The sequence below is a fragment of the Camelus bactrianus genome, chromosome 9, assembly GCF_048773025.1.
Source record: "Camelus bactrianus isolate YW-2024 breed Bactrian camel chromosome 9, ASM4877302v1, whole genome shotgun sequence".
Taxonomy (NCBI): Eukaryota; Metazoa; Chordata; class Mammalia; order Artiodactyla; family Camelidae; genus Camelus; species Camelus bactrianus.
The window spans coordinates 48,416,380-48,428,391 of NC_133547.1; the positions used below are offsets into that span (position 1 = coordinate 48,416,380).

The 12,012-nt window shown below is 39.0% G+C and overlaps 1 protein-coding gene and 1 pseudogene across 1 annotated transcript in view; one reads left to right on the forward strand and one right to left on the reverse strand.

The window, feature by feature from the left end:
* NOTCH2 (notch receptor 2) overlaps nucleotides 1–12,012 on the reverse strand; it is a 153,513-nt gene that overhangs the window by 52,138 nt on the left and 89,363 nt on the right. The window lies entirely within an intron of this gene.
* LOC105079758 (ubiquitin-conjugating enzyme E2 D3 pseudogene) lies at nucleotides 1,401–7,503 on the forward strand (annotated as a pseudogene).

Genomic DNA, 12,012 nt, shown 5'->3' on the forward strand with positions numbered 1-12,012 from the left:
TATCCCTCACTGCTAACAGAAGCTAGTTGTGTCTGATCAACCTCACTGATCAGCTACTCTTTACTCCTATCTAAACTATACAACCATTATTACAGAACTAACATCATTCTGTTGCACTTATTTGATTGTACATCAAGCTCCCATCACTTGGCTGCAAGCAACCTCAGTTCAGGAATTTTTTTTTTTTTTTTTTTTTTTTTTTTTGGTATTTCCAGCTAGGATCCCACTACCTGAGATGGCAGGATGGGTGTGTGGGCATCTCTGGAAATCTGCTCAGCACCCTGCTTCTGTGCTGCTCTCCTCACCCCACTTCATCCATAAGATTCTTGAAGAAGCCACCATGTCTTTACATGATCCCACCTTCCTGGTCACAGCTGACTGATCCAGGATGGGCATCTGATATAAGCTGTATCACTGTGTCTTTTTTTCAGACTTTTGGACTAGGTACCCTCTGCCCCTTGGACAAAAGGATGGAGTGCCCAGTCTACAGACAAAATGGTAACAGTGAAGCAGAAGTACACAGAAGAGACAAACAGAATCCAGTGGCATTCAAGTTATTAGTTTCATTTGTTCCCAAAGACTGACTGTTCCTAAGCCCATTCAGGGGATAGCCATTCAGAGAGATGTCCTTTCCAATAGATCTCCCTAATTTCAGATGGAGCTCTGTCAATTGCAAAGCATACTATTTGCTAATACTCAGTGAGTGACTGAGTGACGAGTGCAGGAGCAATCATCACCCCCAGGATAGATGATATCTTTTAGTACAGAAAGCTTTGCTCCTACTTTACTGGCAGAAATGTTATCGCAGAGTAAAGACAGGTGTCTAATTAAGATGGAGGTGGGATTTAGAAATGAAAATATAACCAAGAAGTAGGTGAAGAGTTTCTGTATAACCTGGAAGTTGCTGACAGTCTTGTCTTTTACACTAATGCTAACTCAAATAGCTATGCTACCCTCAAACTGAACTGATTTGCTGAATGTGAGAAATTTGGGTGTTATTTTCCTTTCTCACTGGCTCTGTGATAATTCTGAGAATAAGACAGTGTGCATTTTTAAAATATCTCAAATATATTTCACATGCATTAAAATACCCAAACAAATAAACATTGTAGGTTAATGAAAAAATGCTTGGAATGAAAACTTGGCACTTTTAGGAGAGGAAAACAAGACTCACTGATTGCTTACTATGAACCAGGCATTGTGCCTGAGCTATCACAAAAATGATCTCATTTACAGTTGAGGAAACAGGCTCAGAGAGGTAAAATAACTTGCCAAGTGTGAGGCAGGGAGTGTAGGAGAGCTGGGATTTGAACTAGAGCTGCTGACTCAAACTCTTGAGGTGTGAATCTCACCATATTGAAACAATCTCCAAGAGTCAGTTTTCCCAGGCACACAAACCCATGGGGAAGGAGACAGGATGGGGTAGGTAAGAATTAAAATCATGATTCACGCGATTGAATTACTTGAAAAATTTGTAACTCCAAATTACTATCCAAAAATCAAATGGATTTTTGAGTACAGTTGACTATTTGTCTAATGAGATTGATTTTTGAAGGTTAGATACCTTCACTAAACAGTTTAGGACTGTACATCTGTTAGATACTGTCAGAGAAATTAAATCTAGAGAGCCAAGAAAATACGAGTTTATAAGTAATATTTTATAGAATAGGCCTTTCTCTCTAACGTTCAGGCACATTTCTCCAGAACAAAAACCCTGCCAGGCATATTTCTGCCAATTTTTTTTCCTCATTCCATTTCTAGCAACTAGTTATTATATTCAGAATATAAAAACAGTAACCAGGGTGCCACTAAATTGCTTGTTCCAAAATTCCCAGTAGAAAGTCTACTAAGATACTGCACTTCCTTCATGTCACCACCCTCTTGGCAGAGGAAGAAACCAACACAGAAGCTGAAAAATAAGAAACATGAAGCTCAGAAAGGTTATGTAACACCACCCATCCAATCCCCTACCCAGCGTCATAAAGTAGTCGGAGCACTGTCATTCAAACCCAAATCAGTTTGACTCTACAACTACTGTTCTTTCTACTGCAGCACAGTTAACTATCCAGCCCTGGGTTTGATCAAGAAGATCTACAGACTAAGTCCCTAATCCTAGGGTCTTAAATCACAATGAGAATGCATGGAAGCATGAGACAATGAAAGAACAACCTTGGTAGAAATGAATAAAGACAAAAAGTCATGAAATACAGAAATAGGAAAGTTTCTTGGTGATCTTCTAAAGGAGTTGGGTGCATTGTTCAAGGTCATTCAGCTTTTCCCACCACAACATGGCAACAAAGCATCAGCCTGGGCACTCACAGTGGTAGGATAAGGGCTTGAAGATACCAAAATAACTGGGGTGTACTCTCAGGTGGGGTTTAAAATGAGATAAAGCTGGACATCATTTGAGGCTTTGAATTTTAATATAAATTCTGAACTTGATACAACAAGCAAAGGGGAGTTATTGTAGGCTCACAGGTGAGGAAAGATATGATCAAAATTGCAAGAGAACATTGGTCTGCCAGTAGAATATAGGAGGGACTAAGAGCAAATGACTTTCTGTTAGAAGGGAGAGGAGGAGAGAGCACTCAGGTAAAGCCTCTGGTGAAAAGGGAGAGCTGTGTTGTCTCCATGCCCTACCCACCTACTACCTCTTCAATCCCAACAAGTCTGAGCATGTATCATCATCTGTGTCAGCATACAAACTGTGCTGGTGAACTCCCAAAATATATTGCACAAAGCTCAGTCAGACAAGTTTTTCAAGGCATCAATTAGCCCTCTTAGTAATTTCACCTGCCAATTATTGCAGGCTACTGCCATGTGACACTAGGACTAAGGCAGTAGACTATTAGACCCTTTCCATCTCCTGTTAGAAAGGAAATAACTTCTTTTTAGAGACTACTTTCTCTATTGCCACTATGGACTGTCTGGACTAACTTGGTAGGAAATGCTACACCACCAAAACCTTGGATGACAACTTAAATACCTAGAACAACCTGTAGATACTGATAATTCTCCAGGTAATAGTTTTTGCCTCATAAATGCATCTCGTATAGTTGATTTATAGTCTCATAGCCTTGTGGTTGGAAAAGATGCTTGATATGATTTCAGGGTTTTTTTTTTTTTTTTACTGAAGATTCTTCTATGCCCTAGCATAAGATCTATCCTTGAGAGAATTACATGTGCACTTGAAAAGTATATATACTCTGCTGCTTTCATATGGAGTGTTCTGTATACATCAATTAAGTCCATCTGTTTAATGTGTCATTAAAGGGAATTGTTTCCTTATTGATTTTCTGTCTGCATGATCTGTCCATTGATGTAAGTGGGGTGTTAAAGTCCCCTACTATTACTGTACTACTGTTGATTTCCCCCCTTATGTCTGTTAATGTTTGACTTATATATTTAGGTGCTCCGATGTTGCATATATATATATTTACAATTGTTATATCATCTTCTTGGATTGATCCCTTTATCATTACATAGCGTCCTTGTAACACAGGGAATATAGCCAATATTCTATAATAACTATAAATGGAATATAACCTTTAAAACTGAATCACTATATTGTATACCTGAATTTATATAATACTGTACATCAACTATATTTCAATTAAAAAAAGAATTCAAGGAAGATATAATATCAGCAGCTCCATAAGTAAGATATCTTATAGGGAAATATAAATTATAAAAAATAAGCTAGTGGAAATTTTAATAGTTGACATGAAAAAATTACTAAATTACTTAAAATAAAATTTAAAATAGAATTAGTTAACTTGATGATTGATTTGTAGAAATTACTTGATGTAAAAAAATTTTTTAAATATATTGATAAAAAATTTAAAAATGTATCTCAAATCTCTCTCTTTTCTTCATATATTTTACTCTAGTCACAATGACTTACTGTTGGTTCCTTAAATATTAAGTTCCTTCCTACCTCAGAGCCTCTACATATCCTGTTCTCTCCATCTCAAATATTCTTCCCTCTCTTATTTTATGGCTAGTTACATCTCACACCTTGACCTCTCTTATAATTTGAGTAGATCTCCAAATTCACATTTCTCCATTTTTCTCCTTCATTGCATCTACTCTATTCAGTCTATCTTGACATTTATCAAATGGTATAATTTTATATTTATTTACATGTTACAGTCTCTGGCTACTAGACTATAAGTTCCATGACAGCAGGGACTCTGTTGGCCATTCACCTCAGTTTACATGTCAGGCACTGTACCACTGTACTTGGTGTCAGTGGTGAAATAGACCTTAGACCTCAGATTCACTCTAATGTGCTCATTTTACAGATGAAACTAGAACCAGAGAGGTACAGTGACTTGTCTCCTCTGTACAGCTAGTTGGAAGATTTAGAAATAGGCAAAATTTAAAAATGGAAATTAAATGCTGAAAAGGTGAATGAGGTGTGAGATCACAACATTTCAAATTAGTCTTCAAAATGACTGTTGAGGGAATGGGCAGGATTGAGAAACACAGGGGAAGAGCAAGCTATCTAAGTCATATCACAAATGAAGAAAATACGCTAACTCACCATTAGAAGAATAAGTATGCCATGTTGGTTTTGTAGTAGTAGGGTTCATGACATTTTCTTATTCACCATAGTATGGTGTTGAAAGCAAAGCATGTATGAGTAGGATTACAGCCCAGCCTATGGCAGTCAATGTAACAGAGTGAACCCAGCAGGATTGTACTGACCCAGAGACCATGACCTGGGCCTCACTTGCATCAAGTTCTGGCCATGTGAGCTGTGGACCACTAAACAGACACCATCTGATGAGCTGCAGCACACCAGGATACAAACAGCTCCTCATGGTTCTCTCAAGGTACCACAAACAAACAATCCATCTGACTAGAAGTTACAAGTGAATGGGAAATGAGAGAAGGAAGGATGGAAAGGGTAAGAAAAGAAATGATCACTGAGCCTTAGCACTTCGGGAAGAAGTTCTCACCCTTCCTAGTCACCTCTCAACTGTAAAGTGGGGGGGGGTACTTTTGTCACATCAGTAGCCCTGTTAAGGGTCAACTCTCTTGGCAACAACAATCACCACACGAAGAACGTATGAAAATTGAGCTTGGTTGGCCCTTGCACTGACCCTGCTACCTCCTCTTCTATGGTTAAATCAGGAGAATTCAGTCTCCAAAACACCTTTCCAGCCAGTAGTCACCCTGGCTCCTGAGTTGCAGAGTTTCATCTTTTCCTATCGGGAGCAGGGCATTCTTATAATCTCTGTCCTGCAAACCTTCTCCTTATACATGGGAGATTTTTCCGTTTTGCTCCTGAAGTGAAAGGGCAGAGAACAGGCTGGAATGTTCTACAGTCTCCTGGGACTAAAGCTGATTGAAACAATCTGTATAAACACTGGAGTCTACCAAGTCTGCATAATGAGAGGTTGTGTGTGTGCACTAATACACAAGGACACAAGTGTGTAGACGAGGCTGCGGTTACAAGTGGCTAAGGGGATCCTGTAAGTGTGGGGGATACACATGCAGATAAACCTAAGAATTTCAGTGAATGTTCCCGCTAATCCTAGACACCATCATCTTTTTCAGGACTCCTCAAAAGCCTGGTTTCCCTGCATCTTGATCAGTATATTTTATAAAGAGTTACCAGCATGATCTCAACATGTACAGTGATTGTGCCATTTGCCTGTTCAAGCCCTCTCATGATCTCCATATATTAGGATACAGTTCTAAATCCTGTTTGCATTTTCTGGCTACCTCTGAAGTCTCTCCCCTTGAAGCACCACTAGTTCCAGCTACTCTGGCTTTTATCATTTCTCAGCGTGATAACAATCTTTCCCTCCTTGGGGCCTTTGCAAGACCTGTTCCTTGTATCTGGAGCACTCATATGCTCACCTTTCCCCTAATAATTCACACCCACTGTCCACAGCTGAAATGACGCCATCTCAAAGAGATATTACATGCCTGCCCCAAACTCAGTGAGTTCTGCCTGTTAATATGCTCTCCTAAAACCTCTACTTTGCCCCCTAGGAATTTACTACAGTTCACAATATTACAGATACTTATGATTGGTGTCTGTGCTTCTCCCTAGACTGTAAGTTCCACAGAGAAATGGATGGCAGCTGTTTACTTCATCAGTGAATCCTCAGCACTTAGCACAGTGCCCAGCTAATAATACTTCTTGAGAAGTAATCAAAAATATTCGTTAAACAAATTTTATGTGCTCTTGCCTCCTCTCACTTAAGTCATTCTAATCTCAAAATAATCATCATCTTTCAACTCATCTCCCACACACCTTTAGGGTGACTCTATTCTACTCATGTCCCAAAGACCATCCTCTCCTTATCCACGTCCACCCATCAGTGCACACACCTCTCATTCCACCCTCTTCCTCAGCTGCTGAACCCCATCTCACTGACACCTCACCAAATTCATCTTACCTTTTGACCTTAATCCTTCAACCATGTCTCAAAGGTAACTCTACACTGTGGTGGGTACCTTCCTTCTCCAACTGAAACCCAAGATTTCCCTAAAGACTATATCCCAGTCAGCAGTCAGCCCTCCTCAGAAGAGGTCCTCCTCTTCCACTCACCATCTGCATCAAGGTAAATAGGCAAAGAATCATCTTTTCTTTGTTTCCTAATGCTGCTATTGACTTCAAACAGTAAAAAACACATTTATTAAGCTATTTTTTGGTACTAGACACTGTGATGAATACTTACGTTGATTGTCAAATGGAATCCTCTTATACAAAATTAGTCCCAACTTACAGACATGGTACAGACCTGGTCCACTGAAGAAAGATACAAAAATATCTCAGGGAAGTAAGGAGAAGAGACCCTGACAGGACCCAATAACAGTCCTGAATTTAGAGGCATGAGTTTGGACCAGGAACACCTGTAAAGTTTAATGCTCCATTCATTCACTCATTCACTCATTTATTCAACAAATATGTATATACTATGTGGCAGGCCCTGACCTATATACACTGAGATTAAAATGGTAAACAAAACAGCTGGGGATTCTACCCTGTAGAACACACAGACAAATAAGGGTTTTACAACCAAATAACGAATTATAATAGAGGGTGATAAGTGCTCTAATAGATACATGTTACCTTGGGAGCACATAGCAGAAGAACTGAGAACTATGCTCTGCATGTCCAGTGGTAGATGAGATCTCCCATTGGCAAGCCACAATTATGGCCTAATGGCAGCCCACATCAAGGCATTGTGGTTTTTTTCCTTGACAATTCGTATTCCTACAGACTACCCCTTTAAGCCACCAAGGTTGCATTTACAGCAAGAGTTTATCACACAAACATTAACTAATGGTAGCATATGTCAATATTCTAAGATCATAGTGGTCTCCTGCTCTATTTCTAAAGTTGTTTTTCCCATTTGTTCACTTCTGTGTGTTCCAAACCCAGATGACCCTCTAGTGCCAGAGACTGCACAAATGTATAAAACAGACGGAGATAAGTACAACAGAATTTCTTGGGTATAGATTCAGAAGTATGCCATGTGATGCTACCTTAAAGTCAGAATAGCTGCATTACAGCTGAACAAACTGTAAATTACTGTTAAGAGAGTGAGAGTGAGAGACTTCATATGCTAACCAGGTTGTGTAAGAATGTGTATGTGTGAGAGCATGTGTAGAAAGGGGATGGGGTGGGGAGCACTTCAGGCAGAAGGACGTATGTGTTTACAGATTTGAATAGAAGGCAAAACATGGCTTATTCGAGGCAATGAAAAAAAAGAAAACCACTGTGGTTCAATTACAAGGCACGTATCAGTGGAGATATGGCTGGAGAGGCAGTTACAGACAGAACCTTGGAACTCTATCCAAAGACAAGGAGGACCCACTGAATCATTTTAGGCAAAGAAACAACATGATCCAATTTGTGTTTCAGAAAGCCCACTCGGCTGCTGCCTGGAAAATGGACTGAACCCCACCCCACCATTGCAGGTCAAATGCAAATTAAAGCACTGGGGAGTCCCAGGGCTCCTGTGGTCACTACGGCAAAGAGAAAGTCTGCAGTGATTCTGGGGCAAATTCCAGATGCAACAGCACCAAAGCTCACCCAGGCTCAGCCACTGTATGGGAGCAGTGGATGCTCTGCCAGTGCTTGATGTTCAGAAAGCTGACCCCTGGCACAGAGGCTTCTCCACACAGAGGACAAAATGCTGTGAAGCTTCTGTCTCTCTGCTAGGAAGCCCACACTCTGACTCTCTCCCCACCTCCTTGGGCTGCTGGGCTGTTAAATAGTTTACATAAAGAGCCCTTCATCTCACTGGGAGAAAGAACTAACTGTACAGGGGTTCCAAAGAGAATGAACCTACTCTTTTCATTGGGAAGCAGTCACTATGAGCAGAATGAGTAAAACAAACAAACAAAAACCAACCTGAGACCTATGGACATTTTGCAATATAAGACAAATATATACCACTTAAGATATAGATGAAGAGCATACTTGTGAAAAATGTGCACTTCTAGCAACTAATACATGTTAGCAAGAACTGGTTCTGTATTCTCAAGAAATTTAGATTTATGTAGGTTTTAAAATGAAATGAAAAACAATAGAGGCCATCATACTCTGCTGAAATGGGGGCAGGCTGAGGGAAAGGCAGAAATCGAGAGGACCTAGATGCAATGAGTAAATATCATGAAAATATAAAAATGCAGTTCAAATACAAATCAGAACTGTAAACTATAAAGGACAGAACTGACAGTGAAGAAAAATAAATCAGTTATGAAGGAAAAGCTTAAAAAGCGCTCATGAAATGCAAAGGAAAAGACAAGCAGATTAAAATATTGAGGGAAAAGGTTTTAACTGCGGGGAAGAATGAAGATCTAGTGTAAAGCTGAAGACACAAAAAAACAAATGAAAACACCATCTTTTCTCAGGTGAGAAATTCTAAGTCTGCAGATACAAAGGTCCTAAAAGAACTAGGAAAAAACAATAGGAAATATATCTATACCAATGTTGGTTAAAGATCTGATTTTAAACAGAGGAGAAAGGAGAGGGCAAGAGGAGAGAAGACTGGGAGGGAGAGAGGCAGAAAGGAGTGGGAGAGCGAAACTGACTCACAGGCACAGGACTTCCCTGTACTACTCACTACAAGAAGCAAAGGAACTACGTTAAGGACTTCATAAAAATATAATTTCTGACCCAAGAATTCAATATATATACAAAGTGCCATTTGTGTATGAAGGCAACTAAATCAAAAGATGTTTTTTTAAATATCCAAGAGCTCTAGAGATACGTTAACATATAACTTTTCTGGAAAAAAAATTACTCAGAGATGCGCTCATTTGACTGAAAAAATAAATGAAAATAAAAACTCAGCAATGAGAAGGTTGTGATATAAACGTACTGGCAGTGAACACAACACAGATTAAACACAGAACTAAGTCTCAAGTATTATAAATTGGATTATAAAACAGCGTAAATACCAATAATTTTAAAAGAACATGTATAAGATTTTTAAATTCAGTAATAATAATAATACTGTAATATGAATTTTAAAATCCCACATCATATAAACAAAATCTGGAGAGTGAATAGAAGATATAAGTAAAAGTATGCTCATTCTTAATGTTACAGAAAAGGCAATTAGTATATAGTTTCAACAGAAAAGAAGTAGAGAGATGGAATCAAATCCAAATTATTCTAAACATGTATACCATTAAAATTTAAAAAAGAACACTAAACACTATACTTTAAATCATTTCACCTCTGTCTATTGTCCTCATGGACCAATTTCCACTTTCTTGAATGACTTAAACGTTCTTCTCATTCTCTGCTCTCCTATCTCCCATGAAATCAACATCTGGGTTGAGGACCTATAAGATCATCTAAGCCAAGAGTTTTTATTTTTCTCAACTCAACAGACCTCCACATCCACTCATTTATCACAAACAGACTCACATTCTGGATCTCATTATAAGACACTCATTGTTCCAGCTCCAAAATCTCAAACTTGGTATTTCTACTCTCTGACTATAACTTCCAATCTCCCTTCTTTCCCACTCTCAACAACTATTTCACATAATTTATTCCCCAGTAAACCTTGTAAGAGTAAACCACTCCTAGATAACCCAATTCATTAACCAATCCCCTTCCAGCTGCCTTAACTCTTAGTCCAGTCAAGATTCTATGGTTGGTCACGTGAATGAAGTTTGTTTCTCCCACAGCTACTGCCCTGTATCTCTCCCTCCCTCTCTCTTTTTTTTTTAAGCTGTACAAAGTCTTGAATATGTGATCTATACCCACTCCTCCCTTTATTCCTTCCTCAATGTCCATTTTTCTCTTTAACCTCTTGCAATCTGGCTTTCTTCTCTCCTTCATATTGAAATTCCATTTTAGGAGATTTCCAGTGACCTCAGAAATTCTAACTCTTTGCAATTATCATTCTTATTTGAGTCTCCTGGTTGTCATTCATTCAATAACCACCAATTGTTAAAATTAGTCCTGGGAATGGAAAATAAGTAAGACCAGTTCCCGATTCTCCAGACACTGAGTGTATTAGGCAAGATAAGCATATAAACCAGTGTGAGCAGTAAAATATTACAGGGGATATAACAGAAACATGCAGAGTTGAGTCGAAGGCAAAATTTTAAAATGCACCTTCTGACTCAGTGATGCTATAATGGCAGAGCTTCCCAACCCTCACGCATCCCCTTCTTTCACCTTCAGTCTTTGGACCCCTTTCCTCATCTATTTTCTTAAAGGTAGACATATCTCACAATTCAGATCCAAACCCTCTGACCTTCTCAGTCCACACACTTTCCTTACTGACTTGATACATTTCCAAGGTAACTAAAAGCAAGACTCAAAATCTGAATATCTAGCCCCTACCTCCATTTTTACTTTCTAGGTCTTACTGCTAAATGTTTTCATTTGGAAAATTCACCTCAAACTTGCTGCCATCTCTAGCCTATTTCTTTATCTCTGTCAATATTCCCCATATTCTCCCATTACTCTTATTTAAAACAGAAATTAACTCTTCCCAATTTCCCCTCTCACTCCAAGTACTTAGATGGTCCTCAATTCCTATCCATGTTTCTTTCAAACTCACGATCATTCCTACTTTTTAACTACTATTGTGGTTATGTGTAGACTTTATTATTTCTTTCTAGTGAATATGACCATTCTATAAAGATAGGAATTGATATATTTCTTCTTTGTGTCTCTGAGAGCATCCATCATAGTGTATTGGATATAACTTAATTATTCAATAAATATCTGCTATTGAAGATATCTTACAACCCTTCTGTGAGGGCTTGCAAAATCATGAATGAAATTGGATCTTTCCTGGGATGTAGCAAAAGTCAGACATGGAGTCATGGGCCATGAGGACAAAAAATATCCCTCAGTCTCATCTCCCGCATTTTGTATTGGGTCACTGTAACCGCTCACCCCTGTACCCACCAACGTGACCACTATCAGCTCTGAGACCTCTGAGATGAGGGTCCTTCAGGTTAGCACTCTGGCAGTCTGCCCAAATGATAGCAAACTGAAGTGGGAGAGGAAGCAGAATTCCAGAAAACAGGCTTATTTTCACGTCTTCACATTTGAGCTGACAGCAAAGAAACTGAAATGGGAAATGCATTTTCCCATTCTCCCATGCAGAATACAAATGAAAAAATTTTTGCAGTCCCAGATACACTTAATTCCCACCCTCAACCAAAAAGCTCCATTCGTATGGTATTAAAAAAACAGAAAAGTGGTCGTGACAAAAGCCTCATTCTGGAGAATAGTTTGCACCCACTAGAGGCAGGACTGAAACAGCAGCATTGAGTTCCAAATCAAAATACCACCATGAAAAGACTCCATTCCCAGACACCACCTCTGGCAGTATGTACTTGTTGATTCATGCCAAAAATTTTTACTGAAGTTGGAGCAACTGACAGCAAAGGGAATCTTAACCAACGCTTTAGGCTCATCATGCTATAAAGGAGAGCTGAGAGAAAATGTGGTTGGTTTTATTTGACTCATATCCACCTAACTTCCATTGTTCACTTCTGCTTAGT